Here is a 9,137-nt window from a genome sequence, read left to right on the forward strand (position 1 = left end):
ATTCTTCGATTCCCGATTCTGATATAATCTTTTTTCCTAGCACGATAATTTAATTTAATAATATACTACTACTACTACTACTAATAATAATAATAATAATAATAATAATAATAATAATAATAATAATAATACTAAAGCAATCTTATAAATCATTTTGATATTATAATATAAACTATATACAAATGTAAGAAAACCAAATTCTCACAAATCCACCAAAAAAGCTTTTTTCTTACGCAGAATACAATTACAAGATATCTCTAATGTTTCAAATATATGAGCCATTTTTTTTTTTCAATAGGATCATATTTAGTGCTACTAGAGAGAGAGAGATAGGGAGAGAGAGAGAGTGAGAGAGAGATAATGTGTGTGTGTGTACAGATTTAGAGTGAGAAGGAGAGAAAGAGAAAGAGAGGGAAATAAAGAACGGAAGCAAGAGAATAAATTATACACCGTGGTCATACGATTATTTATATTTCTTTTTATGTGTTCTCCAATTTCTTCGTGGACGCTAAAATTTATCTCCATTATACCATAATGCAACCGCCTTCATTTCAAGTTCTAACCGCCCTTGCGTTTACAATTAAGTCCTTTCGTTTCTGTGGAGTCAGCGGATTTTACTCGGATGTGCGCCCCGATATGCAGTCAGCCGATAGACGGCGCCACCGTAGTGCACATATGTCCACACACAAGCGTCATGGCGTCTAACGTCACGGAAGTGCAGCCTTTTGAAATCTATTTCCTAATCCGGGTTCCCGATAACCGACCGGATGTTGTAGCAGCGTTGTCTTATATGACCGATCGCATTCGTTAACGGTTTCACTCGCTACTGTGTTTAGAAGCACAGGTGAATGTCAACCGACGAATAAAAGAGATCGTTCGAATGTTACAAAGTAGTCAATGACCTCTGGCGGAAAATATAACAGATTGATCTTATACGGGAGAGAAGAAGCCCCCCTCTCCACTCATTATCTCATACGAGGGAGAAGAGGACTCCCCCTCCATATATATATATATATATATATATATATATATATATATATATATATATATATATATATATATATATGTGTGTGTGTGTGTGTGTGTGTGTGTGTGTGTGTGTGTGTGTGTGTGTGAGGTGCCTTCAATAAGTTTCCAGACCTTTTTTCGTATGGCCACTTTTATTGATAGTACACACATGACACTATAGTCCCCATGTAAGTAATCTCCCCCGGCTGCAATGCACTTGTAGCATTCCAACAACTTCTAGAGGGCCTCATGAAAGTACTCTTGTGTAAGCATATAAATAACCCTCGTTACAGCCTCCTTCATCTCCTCAATTGTCTCATAATGGCAACCTTTAATGTTTTCCTTGAGCTTAGGGAATAACCAAAAATTAGAGGAGGCAAGATCTGGACTATAGGAAGGGTGATGCCCATCTTTTTTCCCCCACGAATAATTTTGTACAGTTACCACATTGACATCAAACTGTGCAGTCATTGCCTCGATAGACACACGACGGTCCTTATCTCCGGAATTCTTTATTTGGCCAATCACATCTGGTTTTCTGACTTCTTTACTCCTCTCATAATCCTTCACAGACTCACTCTCTTAATTGATTCTCTCATGCCACTTTAAAACTGATGCTTGATTCATGCAAGATTGTTCAAAAGTAGACTAAAACATTCCATCCGTTTAGATGGCATTTTTTTCCAAGTTTAAAACAGAATTTTATTTCATATCGTTCTAAAATGTCTTCACGTCCAGATTGCATTTTTGAAATTCATCAGCTGTGACACTCACGGTTTAGTAGGGTGTATTTCAATTCCTGCTATATCATTTGAACGTGAAATCATAAAATATAGTTAGTCATTTCAAAAGATGTATAACAATAACCTAGTGGATTTTCAAGAGTCTGCGACAATTTTAAGTGCCTCTAGAAAAAGTCTGGAAACTTGTTTATGACAAGTTGTAATTTGAATAATTGACTAAACAAAATGTATATAAAATAAACTTTTAAAGTAACAAGATAATTTTTCACAATTTATAAAATAAGAAAGGCTAATGTTCGTCTTCTTAGAATTAATACGTCTATCTTGGATTTTATTAGCACAAAGTTCAGCAGATAATACATCCGACACTTGGAATAAAGAATAAAAGTCTTAAGTGGTACCAGTTCTAAGTGACAGACTTCTTGGGGTTTAAAGTACAACTCTCTCTGCAGGTGATGACTGGGAATAACATTTTAAAATATCTTGAAATTAAGATCAATTTGACGGCAGTAAAAGTTTCGGTATAATAAGTGTTAGATATTGGCAGGCGACCCTGGGAAGAAAAACAAAACATTCACCTAGTTGCACACAAGCAAATGGGTCCGATGTGAAGTATGCGGAATTTTCCACCATTGTCTAACGAAAAATATAATTTGACCCATAAATATGTGAGAGGATATCAGTCAAAGGAGTGAAACAATAGACAAAGGAAATATTAACATTCTCATAAAACAATGTTTATATAAATATAATCGACATAAAGAGAAAGCTGCCAATAGGTCAGAGAGAGCGGGTCTGTTACCATTTCTTCACCGCCCAACATCCGACACAATCACGCACCCCACCTCACGCGCATTTCAGACACTTCAAAGCACCAGTAATAATTTATAATCAAAAGCTGATTTGTCGGTGTGAAAAAAAGCAATATATTTTTTAATAGATCAGCTGTGTTGTGGTTGTACTTGCTGTCATTGTACATATATATTGTACAAAAGTAGATGTTAACACTGACTAAACAAACGCATTTTGAACAATCCGTCACAGCGAATACGCAACACAAGAAATTTGAAACTCAATTCAGGATTTCTTTCAAGCAAATGAATTATTTTTATTCCAAATTTTCGATTCCATAAAATTTTAAATGGAACGAAAAATACTTTTTTCGGAATTTTTAAAGAAATAAAAGATGCTATCAAATCATGCCGTCTGAAGATATTGGCTCCTGAACTAAAATGCCTCAAGCATTGATATGGTTGTTTTTTTTTTTAAATCTTTTCCCTTTGCAAAACTCAATAATGTTATGCAAAGTAAATAAACAAAAATAACAAATTTCCTTTGTAAAACAAACACCATCGCAAATAATTTATGCATAATTTCTTTTTTACCTTAATTACTGTATTCGGCATTAAATAATCTGAAAAGGGGTGGTATGCCGTAAAACAAAGCAGCAAAACCAAATATCTTGTCAAACTGGGAATTTTTCTGTCGAATTCGGAAATCTTCACGAAATTTCGAACACTTTATTGAATCTACGGGGAAGCATGTTCTTGTTCCTTTCACCCATAACCACATAAAACATTTTTTTATGTTAGTACCGCTCGCACAAGGATTGAACCTTCAACCCTCAGGGGAGTGTCACTTACAACCGAGTTTCGCTAAGTGCTTTATCCGTTATGCCACGGGTCCTTGATACCTCGTTGTTTAAATATAGGGTTCCTTTTGCAATTCTGTGCAGATTCCCACGTGCGACAAAAAGATTACAAATACTCGAAAATATACACATGTAGAAGGTCGGAGGTTACATCGGCCGAAGTGTTGTGACGATAACACTCAAAATAAAAACAATAGTCCGACTAATTTACATAACACAATTAAAGGGTACAGTTCTACACAAACACCCGAAATCTGTGAAGTCCGTATAGAAGCCCGATTTCGGTTAGATTTCCTGAGTTTGTAAAGATGCACCAAACAAAGGCTACATTGGTTCTCAACCAGGAGTAAATTTACCACTTAGGGGTAAAAAATATATATAATCGGGGGGTAAATAACTGAAGTACTTGATAATTTAAAAACGCTCATTTTTGTTCAGAGTGTGTTATGTCTTAAAAACCGCACATACCTGGATTCATATGTTCAATATGGCTTTGGCTTCTTTGTTGTGTTGTGTATAATATTATTTTTATACAAAACTTAAAGCCCAAAACAATGAAAACGTTCTTTTCAACCTGCTTATTTTTCTGTCACTCTATGATGGCTATGAATATTATGCATTGGAATAGCGGGAAATGGAGAAATAAATAAAGCCAAGGGGTCAATGATGGAGGAAAGATTAAGAACGGCTGGGCTAAAACATTGTGACAATACCCTCCACTGTTAAAATTATAGTCCGAATAAGGCCACATAGGTGACAACAGAAGCAGAAAAACCGACTAATGTATGGGAGACAACCGAAGCAGCAAAATCGACAAATGTAGGGGAGACAACTAAGGCAACAAAACCAGAGCTACTTGCCAGGACACTATATATACAAATGTAGGCAAATTTGGGCATATTTTATTGGTTTGAAAATATCGTTGTTTTTTGTTTAACCAATTGTCATAAAATGTAAACCATAGAATAGTATTGAAATCTTCAAAAAGCTTGCAAATGTTAATGTAGTTTAGCCCCATAGAACCAAAGATATGATTATTTCAATATTCAATTAGGCTGTGAGTATAGATATATTCGTGTATAGATATACCACCTTTTTGGGGGCAATTTTATGAGTTCGAAATCTCCGCGACTATTGATTAGAATTTAACAAATGAAGGCTCGTTGGAAAGCTAATGACTTGTCTAATGGGTTATGTGATATTTGCCCTTATAGTCGCACATTATAGTTTCAAAAAGTGAGGGATCACTTTTCTATATTAATTTAACGTAAATTGAGAACTCATTGTATGGCCACTTTTTGGGTGGGTCTTACTTTTTTAGGGTTGGTGTTTGTTGTTGCCTGGTAGACCAACACAAAGCCTAACTTAAAAAAAAAAACTTGTTTTATAGGTTTTCCGGTGTGCTGAAAACTAATATCGCATTTAAATTTTCCGCAAATAAGTATTTTCCGGATATTAAGCAAAAATATGCGCGATTGTTCGTACTGCAATGACCACCACTTATAACATAACGAATTACATTGTTTAATACTCGGAAAAATACTTATTTGCGGAAAATTTTAATGCAATATTCGTTTTAATCACGAAAACAAGATTTTTAGGTAGGTTTTGGGTTGGTCTGCAATGCCACAATTATCAAATAAACACCATCCCTAAAAAAAATAACAGACTCCCGGGTGGATATGAAGTGGGTGTTCATTGTACATTAAATTAATATAGAAAACTGATCCCCCACTTTTTAAATATATAATTTCTGCATGTCTGGAGAAACTACTCATTTTCTAGGATTTAAACAGTTATTTATGTTTTCAGCAGTCTTGAAAAATTATGTGGTAATTTTGAAGGATTTTTTGAAGGGTGAAAGATACTGCACCGTTACCAATATTTACAATAATCTGATATTTCTTTAAAAGCTCTAGCCTTGATGGACGAGAGACTAAAACTGGCTGCTATGATTTCAAATGATCTGAGGGAAAACCAGAAGTTGCTGCTATGGTTTTAAATGATCTTAAATAACAGCAAGGGGAGACTTGATTCCAAATAATTTCTCATATGTTATATATCCCTTTTTTGGTTTTCATACATAAAATAAATTCCACAGTGTATAAGCATTATTTGATATTGAAGATAGTCATAATCGTGCCCTATTTACAAAAGAGGGGTATATAACATTAGAAAAATATTTGGAATCAAGTCTCCGCTTGCTGTTATTTCAGATCATTTAAAACCATAGCAGCAAATTTTAGCTTCCCCTCCTTCTATCAAGCCCAGAGATTTTGGGTATATATATATATATATATATATATATATATACACATACATATATACATACATATATATACATACATATATATACATACATACATATATATATGTGTGTGTGTGTGTGTGTGTGTGTGTGTGTGTGTGTGTGTGTGTGTGTGTGTGTGTGCTATTTGTTTAATCAGCTCCTGCATTAATTAATTAAAGTGTTATTAATTAGTACATGAATTAATTAATTTTAAAATTACTCATTTTCCGGGCTTCATCTAATTATCTCGAAAACTGTGACTCCAACAATGTTGCATGCTGGGATTGCTCGAAAGTTCATAAAAAATATTCCACAATCGAAATGAATACGTGAGAGCTATTCTTATAGTAAACTAACTGGGTCACCTGACCCTTCCAGCCTTTGCCCGGTGTTGCCTGGTCGTAAAATACACTTCAATTTATCTTAATTGATGCAGATGTCGTATGTATTATTAGTGAGATAATCTCTATTGTTAACTACATACATATTACTGTTTTCAAAAGTAAAAAGAAAAAAAAAACTTGAGAATCGAAACTAAAACATTTAGCGTCCCAGCTGCGTTCCATGCCGTTAAAACTACCGACAGATAGATGAGAAAACTTTTAAATGAAACTACTTCAAGTTATGAATGAATTTGCGCATGCGCAAATGTAATAGAAATATGGCACCAAGTTTAAATGAACATTCAGCATTTCAAACTTGCTGATATATTTCTGTACACGTCATTCATTCACCCAAACAAAGATTTTACTCGTTATAAATCATGCTCGGTGTATGATTACTATTCCCTGTTTATTTCAGTGTTATGTGACCAGTAGTTTAAGAGTTTATCGGTTAAATATTCACATACACATAGGTACATCTGCTGTTATATCTATGCCTCTGTTCAGTCTTGAAAGACAAAGGATACCCCCTCTAGAGCAACTGCGCATTTAAATTGTGTGGCAAGGTTTGCCCAATCTTCAACCATACCTCTCCTGAATCGGCACTGCTTGAGCCCAGTGGCAAGGAAAAGTACAGGAGGACTGAAAACAATGCTGAGATAAGCGGAGAGTACATACAGCAACTGGAAGTACTAAATGGTCACCCATCTGGTACTGATCAGGCTCGGTGTTGCTTAACTTCGGTGATATAACGAGAACCGGTGTGTCAACGTGAGTATGCCCTATATTGTTTTATATAAAGAGAAGAATGGACTATTTTTCTCTCCGCTGTTATTTTATATATAGATAAAAATAGTCTATAAACTGATGGCAAAAGAAATAACTCTATCGTAGAGAAAAGAAAATTATCCAATTGCGAAGATTAAATATAGTTGTCTTGAGATAAAGAATGTTGGTTATTAACCAGTCAGGATCAGCAGTAGTTCTTCTATCATGTAAAGACCAACATTTTTAATAGTGCTTTTCAACCTGATCTGAAATAGGATACGTACATCAAATCCGTTGCCAAAGTCGCTGGAAACATGATGTGATCATTCTACTGCTCCAGCAGATATATCACTGCCGATGTAATTCTCTACTTGTATAAGAACCAAGTACGTCCAAGGATGAAGTACTGTCTCGACAAGAGCTGCTAGAAGCAGCTTATTCTGCCTTGAGAGAGTTCAAACTAAACTTCGCAGCCTAATGGAGCGTGCTATTATCTCTTTCCTGAAACCTTTTTCCCCAGAAGAGACATTGCAAGCCTGTCTCTGCTTCATCATTATTTTTATGACAAGTGCTCGTCTGAGCTTCAATCTATGGTCCCCTCTCACCAAACTTTATCGAAAAACACTCGTCTAACTGAAAACACTATCAATAATCCCACCTTCACTCTTTATCTGTGCCGAAACCTAAATGGAGATTCCATGAACAAAGCTTCTTCTTCCTGTGGAACTCTCTTTTGTTCTCCTGCTTTCAATCAGACTACAATATGGTTGTCTTCAAGTTCAACGTGAAAAAGTTATTGATGAGTGGTCCCCTTAAGTAATCCAATTCATCAAATTTACACTATCAACGATTACTACGAAACTGTCCCAATAACTACTGTACACTATTCACCCCTTCTCCATGAGTAGCCTCCAGCCCTTGATAAGTGGTTATTCCTTTGTAAAAAAAAAAACTGCAGAAGTCTTAATTTAATTCGAAAAGAAATCTTCCATTCCATTTCCAAAAATGATTGTTTTTTTTTCATTCTTTTTATACTAATCCATAAGTTTGTTTAACATTCCAGCTTGAGACGTTTTTCTGTTTCTTTTCTTTACTTCATCGATTGAGACGACACCTATATTTATAAAAGCGAAAATGTATGTATTTATGTATGTATGTATGTATGTATGTATGTATATATGTATGTGTGTGTGTTTGTATGTCTGCTAAAAACTTTCGACAGACAGGTCAAAATACTCAGATTTGGTCTCATAAAGCTTCATCCTTCGCCCGACAAATATCGAAAAATTGGCCAAAAACGTTAAGTTTTTCACCCGGAAATCAGCACTTTTCTACAGGGGGGGTTTCAGCAAAAACCCTCCTCTCATGACGATGTCGCTTCTACGCATGCGTCATACGACGTCGTAACCTGATTTAGTTTAAAGATTAAAAAAAATGACCTAATTTCGTGTATCTCGTCGTAGGTCTGTTGGTTAGAGCACTGGGTCATTATCTAAAGTTTTGGGGTTCGAATCGTGGTGTGAGATGTCTTTTTTTTTCGATTTTTTAAATTTTAATATTGAAGTAGGGTTATTTAAGTCATTTTTCACGCAACGTTCGTTTTTCTGTTTTTTTACTTCGCTTATTCTTAGGTTTTCTTCAACACCCCCCACCTTGACCGACCACACACACCCAAAAACACCCGGGCAACGCCGGGCACCCACCGATATTTTAAATTTTATTATTGAAACAGGCTTATTTAAGCCATTTTTCACGTATTTTTTTTTGTTTTTATTTTTCAGATTTTTTAAAGAAGTTTTAACGTTCGTTTTTGTTTTCTTTTTTGTTTTTGTTTTTACGATTTTTAAAATTTTTTTTTACACAGTGATCACCACTTATCAAGGCCCGGAAGCCACTCAGGGATAAGGGTTATTGTAAGTACATTACGTTAGTGTGGAGATTTGATGAAGATTTGATGGGGCGGTTCATTAGGAATTTGTTAACGTTGGACTTGAAGACATCCAAGTTGTAGTCCGGTAGTTCCACAGGCGTGCAGTTTTACATTTAACATTGTTCGTTTGCCTTACGTTAGTTTTACTGTGTTTTTTTTCGATTTTTTTTAAGTTTTAACATTTTTTTATATATAATATTTAATTTTTATTTAATATTTAAATATATACATCGCTTATTCTTATGTTTTGATTACCCCCCCCCCCCCACCTCCCGCGCACACACACCTCTAAACACTCGGTCAACGCCGGGTACCCCCGCTTTATTTTTCAGATATTTTAAATATGTTTTAACGTTCGTTTTTC

The sequence above is a fragment of the Euprymna scolopes genome, chromosome 6 (assembly GCF_053919585.1).
Source record: "Euprymna scolopes isolate OS-2025 chromosome 6, ASM5391958v1, whole genome shotgun sequence".
Lineage (NCBI taxonomy): Eukaryota > Metazoa > Mollusca > Cephalopoda > Sepiida > Sepiolidae > Euprymna > Euprymna scolopes.